The 15,047-nt window shown below is 38.8% G+C and overlaps 1 pseudogene; it reads left to right on the top strand.

Annotated features, from left to right (window-relative positions):
• The first annotated feature begins 2,836 nt into the window (after positions 1–2,836).
• Positions 2,837–3,244, top strand: LOC118618787 (annotated as a pseudogene).
• The last annotated feature ends 11,803 nt before the right edge of the window (positions 3,245–15,047 follow it).

The following is a 15,047-nucleotide window of genomic DNA, read 5'->3' as shown; positions in this document are numbered from 1 at the left end:
ATCAAACCTTATTTATTATTTTCCTGGGAACATAGAAATAATACATTCTCAAATTAGATGAGGCAATGTGACTGAATTCTGGCCAAGAATGGTTAGATCAATAGTCAGAACCAGAGGTCTGGTCAAGATGGCAGAGGAGGTGTACTCCCCTCCTCACATGACCACATCAAAATTATGACCAAATTATAGAACAATCAACCTGAAAAACCATCTGAAGACTAGTTGAACACAAATCCTATAATTAAGGATATCAAGAAGATATATCGAGACTGGTAGGAAGGGTGGAGATGCCAAATAGGCTGGCCCTGAACTCACATGTGGCAGCTGAGAATCTGGAGAACTATCTCAGCTGCAGAGGTCCTCCCTGAGGAGCGAGGGGTCTCAAACCCATGCAGGGCCCCCCAGTTCAGAATGCCAGTGCCAGGAAGAGGAACCCACATAATGTCTGGCTGTGAACATCAGCAGGGAGTCCATCCATGTGAGTAGGTCAGGAGGCTGCTGGAAATTTAGGTGTCCTTTTAATTGGTCAGTGCACAAACTCTCACCGGCAGGCACTCACCTTGGGATCCAGCAGAACAGTGGCTCCAGGGCTGAAAGAGACATACAGGGAGAAACTGAGCTGTATGGCTTCAGAGTGAGGACTGGAGGGATGGCCACTATTGTCTCTGTGTTGAGCCCTCCTCCCACATGCCCAAATATGAATCTACATTAGCCTAGTTAACTCCATGAGCTGCACCATGATGACTCCCTGAGACCCTGCCCACTGACAGGGTCTGCAGGCCTTAGGAAGGTGGTGACTGGCCTTGCACTACCATAAGACTTTTGTAGAGTGCCTTCAGGTCCAGCGCTGGTGCCAATATAAATCTGTATTAACCTGGTGAATGCCCCTTGCCTCACCCTGATGACTCCCTGAAACCTTATCATCGCATAACTCTTGTGCAGCCCGAGGTGCTTTCAGTAGCTGGGCCTTACAGGCAGCTAGCAGGTGACAGCAGGTCTCAGGGTACCTTGTTTTTTTGCTTACCTGTCCTAGCCCTGGTAATATTGACAGCCAGCTTCAGTTGGCTCCTCCCAGATGCATCCAGGCTCAGCAGGGCCAGCTACTAACCACTGATTATTTTATAACTCTTGAAAGATAGCCCTGGGCCAGTCACAGGAAACATCTGACATTGACCTGCACCAGAGTTTCTACTAAGAGGCATCAGAACCAACACAGTTGGCAGCCAGCTTTAGATCACAACAGAGCACCATCTCTTTAGCTCCAGAAGTGGCATATCCAAGAGGAGGTATTGACAGAAACCAGTTCTGACTGGGGAAAATCCCACTCCAAGGGGTCAGCTCCAGAACAGCAGCTTGTACACTATGGGCATGGCCAGTCCTCACAGCCACCAGCCTTAGGTTCAAACCCACCTGTAGGCCTGCCAATCAAGCCTCAACTACAACAGGAAGGCACACACAACCCATACCAGAGTCACTCCTAGAGCACCTGGCTCATTTTATACACCAACAATAAACTATCAAAAGTAGAAATTTAAAAAATCTCATTTACAAAGTGAATAAAAAATATCTGGGGATAAGAATTCCAAGGATGTCAAGGGCCTATACTAAAAAATAGTGACATTGAAGAAACAAATTGAAGAAGATACAAATAAATGAAAGCATATACCGTGCTCATGGATAGAAAAGAGTAACATCATTAAAATGTCCATACTACATGAAGCAATCTATAGATTCAATGTAATCTCTATCAAAATACCAATGACATTATTAAAAAAACTAGAACAAACAATCCTAAAATTTATATGGAATGGCAAAGACCCTTTATAGCCACAGTAATCTTGAGAAAAAAGAACAAAGTTGGAGGTATTACACCACCTGATATCAAACTATATTACAAGGCTACAGTAATCAAAATAGCATGGCATTAGTCCTGGCTGGTATGGCTTAGTAGTTGGAGCATTAGCCCAAGAACTGAAGAGTTATAGGTTCAATTCCTGGCCAAGGGCACTTACTGGGGCTGTAGGTTTGATCTCCAGCCCTGGTCATGGTGTGTGCAGGAGGCAGCCAATAGATGTGTCTCTCTCACATTAGTCTTTCTCTTTCTCTCTCTCTCTCTCTCTCCCCCATCTCTTCCACTCTCTCTGAAAATCAATGGAAAAAATATTCTCAGGTGAAGATTTAACAAACAAACAAACAAACAAAAAACAGCATGGTACTGGCATAAAAACAGACACCATAGATCAATAGAAGAGAACAGAGAGGTCAGAAATAACCCATGCCTATATGGTCAATTAATATATGACAAAGGAGGAAAGAACATACAATGGGGTAAAGATAGTCTATTCAATAAATGATATTGGGAAAATTGGACAAATGCATGCAAAAAATGAAGCTAAACCACCTTCTTACACCATATATAAGAATAAATTCAAAATGGAATGCTTAAATGTAAGACTTGAAATTATAAAACTTTTAGAAGAAAATTTATCCAGTAATATCTCTGACATTTCTTGTAGCAGTACATTTTCTGATATATTGCCTTGGGCAAGGGAAACAAAAGAAAAAAAAATAAACAAATGGGACTAAATCAAACTGAAAAGATTTTGCACAGCAAAGGAAACCATCAACAAAATAAAAAGACAGCACACTGAATGAGAGAATATATTAAACAATGATACATCTGATAAGGGGTTAATATCCAAAATTTATGAAGAACTCAAAGAAATCAATACCAAAAAACAAACAATCCAATTAAAATAAATGGGCAAAAGACCTGAATAAACAATTCTCCAAGGAGGACATATAGATGGCCAACAGACATATGAAAAGATGCTCAAGCGGTTCCTCGCTTCCAAGATGACCAAGAAAAGAAGGAACAATGGTCGTGCCAAAAAAGGCCGCGGCCATGTGCAGCCTATTCGTTGCACCAACTGCGCCCGATGCGTGCCCAAGGACAAGGCCATTAAGAAGTTCGTCATTTGAAACATAGTAGAGGCCGCAGCCGTTAGGGACATTTCCGAAGCGAGTGTCTTCGACGCCTATGTGCTTCCCAAGCTGTATGTGAAACTACATTACTGTGTGAGCTGTGCCATTCACAGCGAGGTAGTCAGGAATCGTTCTCGTGAAGCCCGGAAGGACCGAACACCCCCACCTCGGTTTAGACCTGCGGGTGCTGCCCCACGACCTCCACCAAAGCCCATGTAAGAAGCTAAGTTCTTAATGACTGAAGAAAAGTTCTCTGGAAAAAAAATAAATGGAAATTGTACTTTGAAAAAAAAAAAAAGAAAAGATGCTCAATGTTACTAATTATCAGATAAATGAGAATTAAAACCACAGTGAGATAGTACCTCACATCTATTAGAATGGCTATCATCAATAAATCAACAAACCAATGTTGGGGAGGATGTGCAGAAAAGGGAACCCTTGTGTACTGTTTGTGAGATTGCAAATTGGTATAACCACTATGGAAAACAGTATGAAGATTCTTCAAATAATTAAAAATAGAAATACTTTTTGACCTAGCAATTCCACTTCTGGGTATATGGCCAAAGAAATACAAAACACTAATTTGAAAAGATATATGCACCCTTATGTTTATTTCAGCATTATTTATCATAACCAATATATGGAAGCAATCAAGTGCCCATCAATAGACTACTAGATAAGGATGTGAGATATATATATATATATATATATATATATATATATATATACACTAATATTATAAATATTTTATATATACTTATATTATATATATAAATAATACTAATACTACACACACACACACACACACACACAATGGAATATTACGCAGCCATAAAAACAATATCTTATCATTTGCCATAACAGGGATGGACTACAGTATATTATGCTAAGTAAAATAAATCAGACAGAGAAAGACAAATGCCATATTACTTCACTTATACATGGAATCTAAAGAACAAAATAAATAAACAAACAAAACATAAACAGTCTCATAGAGAACAAACTGAGAGTTGCCTGATGAAAGGGGGCTTAAGGGACTGAGTAAAAAAAAAGGTCAAAAGTTTAAGAAGCATAAATTGGTAGTCACAAAATATTCATGGGGATGTAAGGTACAACATAGGGAATATAGTCAGTAATTTTATAATAACTATATATGGTGCCAGGTGAGTACTAGAATTATCAATTATATAATTGTATAACCATTATGATATAAGCCTGAGAATAGTATAAATAATACTAAATGTCAACTGTAATTAAAAAAAAAAAAAGAATGGCCCTGGCCAGTTTGGCTCAGTGGTAGAGCATCAGCCCACAGACCAATGAGTTGCAGGTTTGATTTTGGCCAAGGGCACGTACCTCGGTTGCAGTTCATCCCTGGCCCTGGTCAGGGCTGTGTGGGAGGCAACCAGTCAATGTGTCCCTCTCACGTTGATGTTTCTCTCTCTCTCTCTTTCTCTCCCTCCCACTCTATCTGAAGATAGATAGAAAAATATCCTTGGATGAGGATAAAGAAAAAAAAAGAATGGTCAGAATCAGTGGTACTGGTTTATTTATTTCCAGATGTGGTTCCTGAAATCTCCGGTACTATGCTTCTCTTTCTTTGTCTACTGGCTGAATGCAAAGAATATAGTTAACAATTTCTTTGAAAATGGAAGTCAGTAGGTTGACTTTTAAACCTTCTTGTAGCTCAGAGGCCTCCTTCTCTTCCCTCTGCACCTTCTCCTGCTCCCTAACCAGCACTGGACTGTCCATGTATGACAAATCAGTGATCACTGTGTTAAGCTAACTGTTTCAGCAGTTAGAGTTCCCTGTCTAATAAAAATGTACCACTTTTAAAATTAGAACATATCCATCAATTTATTATCTAAGCTTACTTCTGTACCACATGTGGTCCATATGCTACACTTTGGAAACACAGCTATGATCCAAATTCCCATTTCAAAAGAAGGAAGTGCCACCCAAGTATGCACAGAGTTAGAGCAGGGACCAAAGCTTGAATCTAACATGTCCAAGTCCCAGACTGGCCATATTCCAAAGCTGCTGTCCACATACTGAGTCATTACAAAATCATAGGAGACACTGCCAATATTCCATATTGCCTTGGCACCAGTGAGAGATGACAAGGACTCACTACTTTTATCACTTGTGACTCTGCTTGCAGGTGTTCTTTGGTCACAGGAGAGCATCCCGCCTGCATGGATGCCTGGGAGCTGCCTCCACCAGTGCTCGCACAGGAGTTGGTGGGAAAATACCCCAATATTTTCCCTTCAGTACAGTTCTATAGTCTCCCAGCATGTCTTCAGAGGGACTCAGCCCCCATCACCCACTGTGGTAACCTGCTCATTAACACCCCTTCTCTTGGCCCTGGCGTTTCACTCTCACTCCCGCTTCTTTAATAACAAGCAGGATCTTGAGGGAAGGCATCTCCAAGAAGGTAAACTTTGAACAGAGACCTGGATTGGAGAAGGGACAGACTAGAAGAGGGTTTCAGGCAAAAGATTCATCATATAAAATAGTCTTGGAAGTTGGAAAGGGCTTGGCATGCCCAAGGCATAGAAACGAGGCCCGTTGGCTGCAGCAATGGGGTGAGTGGTGGGAGAAGCTCTTAGAGAGGTTGTTAGGAGCCAGATGCCTAAAAGGTTTTACTTGATCCTAAGGAAAATGGAAAGCCAGCAAAAGTTCTTAAGCATAGGAGCCATTAAATCTGATTTATGTTTCTGGAGTTCAGTAACAGAACTTTATAGATGGAAGGACTAAGGCACTGGCCCTTTGAGCAGGAGACAGTATAGGTACCCAGCACGGTCCACTTCCGAGCTCCCTGTATGGGAGGAGGGCCTGGTGGTGTTCAGTGTCTCTGTGCTCAGTGACCAACCCCTTGACCTCTGCCTTCCATTTTCACCATGGTCTGTTTGTCCTTTTTCCTGTCACAAAGGGTTGGTGGAGGTGGCCCTGGATGGGTGAAGGTAGCCCACTATTTTCTAAACTGACACTTTGGGCCCTATTCTGTCTTAAAACCCTTAGACTGCCAGCAAACTCATACCAAATCCAAAGTGGAGTTAATTCAACTGGGAAGAAAATATGAGCCATGATTAAAAAGGCAATTCCCCCACACTTTGCCCCACACAAAATAAATATCTCTATGCCACACTCCGTTAAAATTATTGAAAGAGGCTCGAGCAATATTTCCATGCCCAGGGGAAGAATTCTATTACAAAGGTGGAAAAAATGGGCTCCTGAAAACTCCAGCAAGAGATGCTGGGGGCGGGAGAGACTGAGCTGTGGATGTGAAATCCTTGACAATAAGTGGTCCAGACAAGCCCAACAGCTCAGCCCTCTGAGGGGAGTCTCTGTCACCTCCTTCCCTTCAAAGGTGGAGGATTCTGTTGTGAAAGCAATTAGGTTGTTTGAGACTTGGAACTAAGCCGTCTCAAAATTAAAATAAAACTATGGAAATCCAAAACCAATCAATACTCAAAAGACTGATTAAATCTGTCTTTGAATGTATAGATGCTGGAGTAATATTATTTGAGTTATTATATTCATGAGAATTCTGAGAAGTCTTAAGGTGTTGTTAAAGTTTTATGCGAAACGATTTTGTAAAGCTGTTTTGGTGTGAGCCAATGTGACAAGCGCTTAGATAAACACTGTTTTCCCTCTGAAAGGCACATTTATTGTAGTTTCAAAATGGACTTAAAGAGTTGGGTTAGAAAGTGTTTTTAAAAGTGAGCTTATCTTTGTAGGTTTTGCATTTCTTAGCCTGAAGCTCCCAGCCTCTACCCTGACTCTGAAGTTTAAAAAGATGCTTTGACAGTACAAATTACTTTCTTTGTTTTCTGTTAAGAGTTTGAGATTTTTATAGGTGTATAAACTATTTTTTTAAACTCCATTTCTACAAATTGTGGCATCAACAAAAATAGTCAATGACTATAAAAAATGTATGATAAATTACTGCTAATAAAAATGCAAGTACTAGCCATGTTAATTGAATCAAATAATAATTTTTTTCATATCATTTAAATGAATTGTCTATTAATCCATAAAGGCACATTTTATTAAAATAAACCATTATTTCAAGTGCAGTTGAAAATGCAAAAACCCTTTCAGTATATAAACAATATACAAAAGCTTGATCCGTACATTAAGATGAGTGTTTGCACATGAAATAGATACAGATGCACATGTATCTTCATAGAATTACTGAAGGGAAAGATCTACTTCATTTTTACTTATTTATCTTAACTCTAGGGAAAGGGTTCACATTGTCAAATTACCAGTGCATTGTGCTTATAATAAAATGCAAACCCTTGCCATGGCCCATAACACTCTACAAGATCTTGCCTTTGCCTGTTTGTCTCACTTGATCTTGGGCCATTCTCCCTGTGACTCCCTGTGGTTCTTCTGATGGTTCCTGGATAACAGCCATTCTTTTCTGTCTTAGGGCTTTTGCACAGAAATTTCTCTGTGTGGATCATTCCCATCTTTCCCATTCCTCAAAGCCTAGCTGCTTTTATCCTTCAGGTTTTAGCTAATATGTCACCTCATCAGAAAGAGTTTCCTTGATAATCCTATGAAAAATAAGTTCCTCCTCTTATATTTGTTTTCACCACAGGTCCATATCTCTTTTTTCATTGATTGCATTTTTTAATTTGTCATTTGTAAATGCTTATTACTTATTTATCTCCTTGTCCTTGCTGGTTCATCAGCTAGAGAGTATGATCCATGAGTTCAGGATCCACATCATCTTCTCTCTTCAGAGCAGGCCCAAGGCCTAAGCATGGTGCAGGATACACGGCGGGCACTCAGGAACATTTCCCTAGTGAAAGATGGAAGTGTGGCTATGCCAGAGTTATATTTTTAAATGAAATGCAAATGAAAACAATACTCATTTTGTTTTCTTCTTCTTGACAGGATAACAAGAACTTGTTACCCAACACTTTCATGTATGTCTTCCCACTTTTATGTCTTGATTTGTTCTTTTTTTATCCTGGCATACCTGCTGCTCACTGCCACCCTTTGTACATGAGGTCCAATCTCAAGGCTATCCCCCCATGAGCTTTCCTTTGGTTTCCCCAGATAGGTGTGCCCTATATTGCTTCCTTCTTTCCTCTTTGCCTTCCTACAGACTCTTACCTTGCTGAATGTGATGTGAAAAATAGACTGTAAACTTTTCAGAGCCCATACCGCCCTCCATCCCTGAGAATCCTAGCAGCATGCTTTATAGATAACCCTGCCCTCCATAAAAGTTGCTCAACTAATTTGATTATGATGAAAAACTGAAAAAATGAGTTAATTACCCAAATGTTTCCAAATGTCCAGATGTTTAGCTTCACGAAGAAAAAAGAAAACCCTGAATGACTGATCAAATGTGTTCTTTTTCATCTTTGTAGTTTAGAACTGTTTAAACACAATCCCTTTGTTCATTTTGTATTAGCTTAATCATGTTCTTCCCCTTGTTCAAATAGTGCAAATTTGCTTTCATCTATTGCTTCCTCTTTAAAAATATATTTTAACAGACAGGACATACAAATGGCCAAGAGACATATGAAAAAATGCTCAATGTCACTAATCATCAGAGAGATGCAAATTAAAACAACAATGAGGTATCACCTCCCACCTGCCAGAATGGCCGCCATCAACAAATCATCAAATAACAGGTGCTGGCGAGGGTGTGGAGAAAAGGGGACTCTAGTGCACTGCTGGGAATGCAGACTGGTGCAGCCACTATGCAAAACAATATGGTGTTTCCTCAAACAATTAAAAATTGAACTTCCATTTGACCCAGTGATCCCACTGCTGGGAATATATCCTAAGAAGCCTGAAACACCAATCAGAAAGAATATATGTTCATAGCAGTACTATTTACAATCACTAAGATCTGGAAAAAGCCCAAGTGTCCATCAATAGATGAGTGGATAAAAAAGCTGTGGTACATATATACAATGGAACACTCTGCAGCTATAAGAAAAAAAGATCTCTTATCCTTTGAGATGACATGGAGGGACCTGGAGAGTATTATGCTAAGTGAAATAAGCCCATTAGAGAAAGACAAATATCACATTATCTCACTCATTTGTGGAATATAATGAACAATACAAACTGATGAACAAAATTGACCCAGAGACATAGAGGTAGGGTGCAGACTGACAAACCTCAGAAGAGGGGGCAGCTTGGAGGGAAGAGATAAACCAGAGAACTTGTATACATGTATGTGTAGCCAATGGACATAAATAACAATGCTTGGGGGAGGGAGGCAGAATCGGGAGGAAGGTGTCAATGGCGGAAAAAGGAGAATATCTGTAACAAAAATAAATTAATAAAAATTGCAATATATATATATATATATATATATATACACACACACATACATATATATATGACATTTAGTGTTTTCTCTTTAAGGAAAGTCTGAGAAACATTAAAAACAGTGATATTAAATAATAAATATCATGTTGTTTGTACATTTTGTAGGAAGAGCCAAGGCAGACCCTCTCAGAGAACTGGCAGTCTCTCTGTGCTGGGATCAAAGGGCAGGTGACCTAGATTCCAACCTGGTGTTTGCAACATAATGTGTTTGCAACTCTGCTTCCAAATTCCAAAGAAGGTCACAGTGAAATGAGTGGGGTTGGTGCTGATGCCATCTTATTAACTTAAAAGTCTAAGAGAAGTAATATGCCCCTCATTTTAGAAGTTAACCAACATCATTTTTTTTTTTTATTTTGAACTTGTACACATCTATCCTATAACTTGGCTACACAAAACGAGCATTGTAAACTTTGTGGGGTGATGACAATGATCTCTATCTTGATAAAGTTCTGGATGATACATGTGCATACATTTGTAAGAATTCACAGAACCAAGCACTTAAAACCAGTGTTTCAACCTATAAATATCACACAAAAATTATAAAAGAAAAAAGATAACACATAGGTACTGAAAAGGTAAAGTAGTACAGATTTGGATAGAGAAAAAAAAATAACAATAAAATAATTACACAGGCAATTATCACAATGTGGTCCATGGCCAGCAGCAGCCAGCAGCAGCATCTGAGAGCTTGTTTAGCCATGAAGACCTTCAGGCCTTACCAAGGACCTGCTGAAGCAGAAACCATAGTGTAGCAAGGTGCCTCAGGCTATTTGGCTGCATATTGATGTTTGAAAAGCTCTGTCTTAAAAAAACCGGGGACGTGCTGAGGTCCATCCTATCAACTGTGCTGCACTGTTTAACTGTTATTTTGGTTAAAATTTAGCCATTTTCTCACCTGTCCTTTACAGTATCTCCCCTTCCCTCTGTCCCTGGAAGCCTCCTGGGCTTGTGACTGGGGTTGGAAGCTGTCATTCAGACCTAATTTTGTTCACAGCTATGCAATGGGCTGGCTGAATGAGCCTAGTAAAACCACTTAAGTCCTGTGCACTTCTGTTTACTCTTCTTTACAAAAGACATAATGGCACTGAGCTACCCAGCGCTTAAATTAATTAATGTTTATAGAGCACTTTAAGCCTTGGGGATAAAAGCCTCTTTGAAAGTGAATGTAATTATCATTATGGCTAATGAAGCTCACTCTAGCCCCTCCCCCTCACTGAGGGGCCAGAGAGCTGCCCTGGGTAACACTATCCAGAGGAGGTGAAAATTTAACTCAAATGTCATTTTCCTTCTTTGGTTTCTCTATTGATGTTTTCAGGGTTTTTCTCCCCACCCCCACCCCCTCACCACAAACTAGATGTAGGTGAATTAAGTCAAGTGGTTTGATGGTAAAATAAGCAGAGCATGTTCCAAATGCGGTGTTTTCCTCCAGCCTCAAACAATGCACTTCCACTATTTCCTTGATTGGGAGGTGAGATCCAAATTAGCCAGAGAGAGAGAGAGAGAGAGAGAGAGAGAGAGAGGTAACTTGGAGATTATAGTGCTGGTTCTCATGATGCTGAGGTTTATTTTTCAGTCTTGGGGTTGACTAACTTTTAGGAACATATTTAGTGCTCATTGCATAGAAGACACCCTCAATAAGTTCTCTGCTCTGGTAAAATTACAGTTTAAAGGAAAGATGTGTCTCCAAGTGGCAAGCTCAACAAACTCAAAAACTGAAAGCGTTAATAGGAAAACCTGTTTTCTTAAACACAGATTATGTTGCAAATGACATTTGGCATTGACAATTTAAAATTATTTTTCATTCATTTCTACGATTTATGTCTCAGATTGTCATTGTTAGCTTATTTAAGGGATTATGAAAGAAGCAGAAGCAGAAAATCAATGAAGTAGCCACAGTGCTTTTGAAAATTTATTTTTAGATAATCTTTTTTATTTGAGTTTCGGGAAGTCAATTCATTTTTGTGTGTACTAGGAGAAACGTGCTGCTTTATCCATTGGAATCATTTTGAAGAGAGATATTTTAGTTTGAAAGGATATTTTAAGGATCAATTCACATGTTTGTTAACTGGGTATTATCATTACTAGATAAAGCTATCTAAATGTAAGAGTTCCTGAATCAGGTCTTGGGACTGGTCGGACAGAAAGAGTAAAATCACACCATTGGTTGAAGGAGTTTGTCTGCAGTACAGGCCAAGTTTGCAAGAAGAAGAATCATTAAAATGATTGCAAGCAATGATTTGACTTTTAAATTTCTAGATTTGGGCTTCTTGAGAACAGACTTCGCCCTCTAACTTCCTTTGTATCCCTCAGAGTGTTTGGGGCCCTGCCTTGGGGATGGTGAGCAACCTTTTGCTACAATCCAGAATCAGAGTCTTAGAGGAAAATACACCAAGTCAGTTATGAACATAAATATCAATTTTACTGACAGGACATTGGTCAAATTAAAAGGCATTCCTGAGAACCTCTTCTGTGCTGCCAAATAAATAGTGTTGATTGCCCTGAAGGAGCTTGTGAGTTAGCTAAAGAGTCAAACAGGTTCACATTTGTCTTTTCCAACAGAGGAGCTTCATGAAGGCAGGAGCTGGGTCTTAGTGAATGGTGAAGCACATTACATGTTTTTTGAATGCATGGAGAGAGGAAGGGAAGAAGGAAGGAAGAAAGAAAGAAAATGAAGTAAATTATCTATGTGGTTATTCAAATAGAAGCCAGTTACTTTGGCTAAGTTTCAGGGAGGAGGAAGGCATTGAATAAGCATCCAGTGGTAGGATGGACTTGGATAAACAATGGGAAGAGAAAGAACATTCTACTGGAGGGAAATAACAAGAATAATAATGAGAAAGAGCATGTAGGTTTGTGGGATGAAGTAGAGATAATAGCAAAACAAAACAAAACAAAACCAAAAACAGAGAGTGGGACCAACTTATAGGCATTTAGGTAAAAGGTAGAAAAATATTCTGCAAATCATTGGCCAGAATAGAATCTGATCCCTAAATTCCCTGGTAGTGAGTTAAAAACCACATACCTTCTTGGCTCTTTGAATTTATAAATTTATATTTCAGGATAATAAGGTGGAAAGTACAATTTATCACATAACTTATAGAACACTATGATTGCCTAACCTGAATCTGACTTTCTGTACAGGATAGAGCCAATTCAGTGAGCAAACTATAAGTAGGTTTTGACTTGGTCTGGACAAAGTCTTTGAGTCTTCAGACAGGCAAATCTAAAAATAATAGTAGCAAGTAAAGTGTAAACTTTACCATTCATCTTAATGGGGTTGTCAACTATGAAGTTTAATTATATCACCAGTAGCCATTTGATGGCAGTTATAGGACTCAGAGGCCAGCAATTAGTGGTGACTTCTAGCCCAACGAAGTGCCTCCAGTTTCTTGATTGTTGTAATGATTGTTCGCTAAGCAGAAGGTCAATGAAATTCTTTTTGATCCCAGTCAATCACCTTAGTTACTGAGTCATTAGCTTCCTAATAACAGGCAAATCCTCTGCTCAGTTAGACCTGTCCTAGGTGTGTTGATCATTCTTACCAGATGAGTCAAATACTCTTGTGTATCTGATTTTGATTTCATAAAGAAAACCACAAAATATAATTAAGAAATGGCCAGTGTTAAGCTGCAAGAAAGAGAGATCTCTTGCCCTTTGAGACAACATGGAGGGACTTGAAGAGTATTATGTTAAATGAAATAGAAAGCGAAAGAGAAAGCCAGTCAGAGAAAGACAAGTACCACATGATCTCACTTATTTGTGGAACATAATAAACAGAATAAGCTGTCAACCAAAAAAGATCCAGAACCATGGAAGTAGGGAACAGACTAACAAACCTCAGAGGGAAGGAGGATGGGAAGAGTGGGAAGAGATAAACCAAAGAACTTATATGCCTATATGCACAACCAATCAACATGAACGCTAGGTTGGGGAAGGCAGGAAAGGGGTGGGAGTGGAACAGAAGTGGTCAATGGAGAAGAAAGGGAAACATGTGTAATACTTTCAACAATAAAATAAGTAAATAAATAAATAAATGGCCAATGAACAAGTTCTGTTTCCCTCCAGGGGATTCTAGTTCAGCTCACTGACCTGGTGAACACTCTGTGAGGTTGAGTTACTATTGACAGGAGGAGCTCTCAGGAAAAGAGGGTGCATGGTCCACGCACTCCTTTATTCCTTCAACAATGCATTTCATAAAGTAGTGAAATGCATTGGTCAAACTACTATTGGCCAAACTCTGGAGTAGAGTAAGATTGGTCAACAAGGTCCTTGGAGTTTACATTATAGAAGCAAACAATGCACAATTCACTTGTAGAATTCTAGTATACAAGTAATGAATTTAGAACTTGCTTGTGTAAGAGTGATCAAGTGCTATGAAGACAGTAAAGCAAGGTGCTGAGGTTGGTGTGGGCATTACTTATGTTAGCACTGCACAATTCAAATACGATGTGGGCCAAAATATGCCATATATGACATTTTAAATTCTCTGGTATCACATTAAGAAAAGTAAAGAGAAAATAATGTAAAAAGAAAAAAATTAATTTTAATAACATACATTTTAACTCAATATATCAAAAATAAAATTTCAATATGTAATCAATATAAAAATTATTGAGATGTTTTACATTCTTTTTTTCATACTAAGTTTTTAAAATTTAGTGTCTAGTTTATATGTATGGCCCTTCTGAAGTGCTTAACATTTACATATGGCTACTGGCTGTTATATTGTACAACACAGAATTAAATAGTGGATGAAGGCCGGCCAGTGTGGCTCACTGGTTGAGCATTGACTCATGTACCAAGAGGTCACTGGTTCAATTCTTGGTCAGGGCACATGCCCGGGTTGTGGGCCCAATCCCCAGTGCCAGACATGCAGGAGGCGGCCAGTTGATGTTCTCTCTTGTCTATGTTTCTATTTCTCTCTCCTTCTCCCTTTCTCTCTCTCTAAAATCAATAAAAAAAAAAATAGTGGATGAAAAGGAATTTCTATCACCCCAAAATAAGAAAGAGCCAGCCACTAAAGAGAGGGATCAGCAAGTACAAAGGCCTTGAGGCAGGGTAAAGTTTTTAACCACATTTGAATTCAATTGTAAAATAAAGAAACAAATATAGATAGACATTCAATTTATAATATTCATATGCAGCCCTGCTAAATAGTTTAAAACCAAACTATTCTTTCAAAGTGCTAATGTAACACAACAAGCTATCATTTCTTATGAGCCTAAATAAAATGATCTGTTCAGCCCAGTTTGATAGCTTGGTTATAATAGAAATAAACTCAGTGCAAAACAGAACTTTAAAAAAAACGACTAAGTGAATGCATCTTGAACATTTTTTTTTTTTCATTTGCCTTCAAACATGCAAATTCATCACATTCTGGTGTGTATTTTACTGAAAAATATACTAATGGTACATTCGAGGTTCTAATAGCATTATCTATCTTCAGGACAGGACTTTGTGAAAAATACATCTGGGTACCATTGCTCGTGTTTCATCTTTGTCGGGAGTCAGGCCATGTTTGACCCCTTAGTTAGCCTAGCAACATAATGAATTAATTAGAAACAAAGGTATGCTATACATAGAAAATGAAAACTCACACAGAAAACACTTAAAAAGAATCATTAAATGCATTTTAAAATAAAATGTCTGGAATATACTTTTTATGCCAAATAAGCATTCTCACATTCACATGATACTAG

This window comes from Molossus molossus, unplaced genomic scaffold (assembly GCF_014108415.1).
Source record: "Molossus molossus isolate mMolMol1 unplaced genomic scaffold, mMolMol1.p scaffold_m16_p_6, whole genome shotgun sequence".
Classification (NCBI taxonomy): domain Eukaryota; kingdom Metazoa; phylum Chordata; class Mammalia; order Chiroptera; family Molossidae; genus Molossus; species Molossus molossus.
The sequence above is the reverse complement of the archived record's forward strand: the minus strand, read 5'-3'. Positions and strand labels throughout refer to the sequence as shown.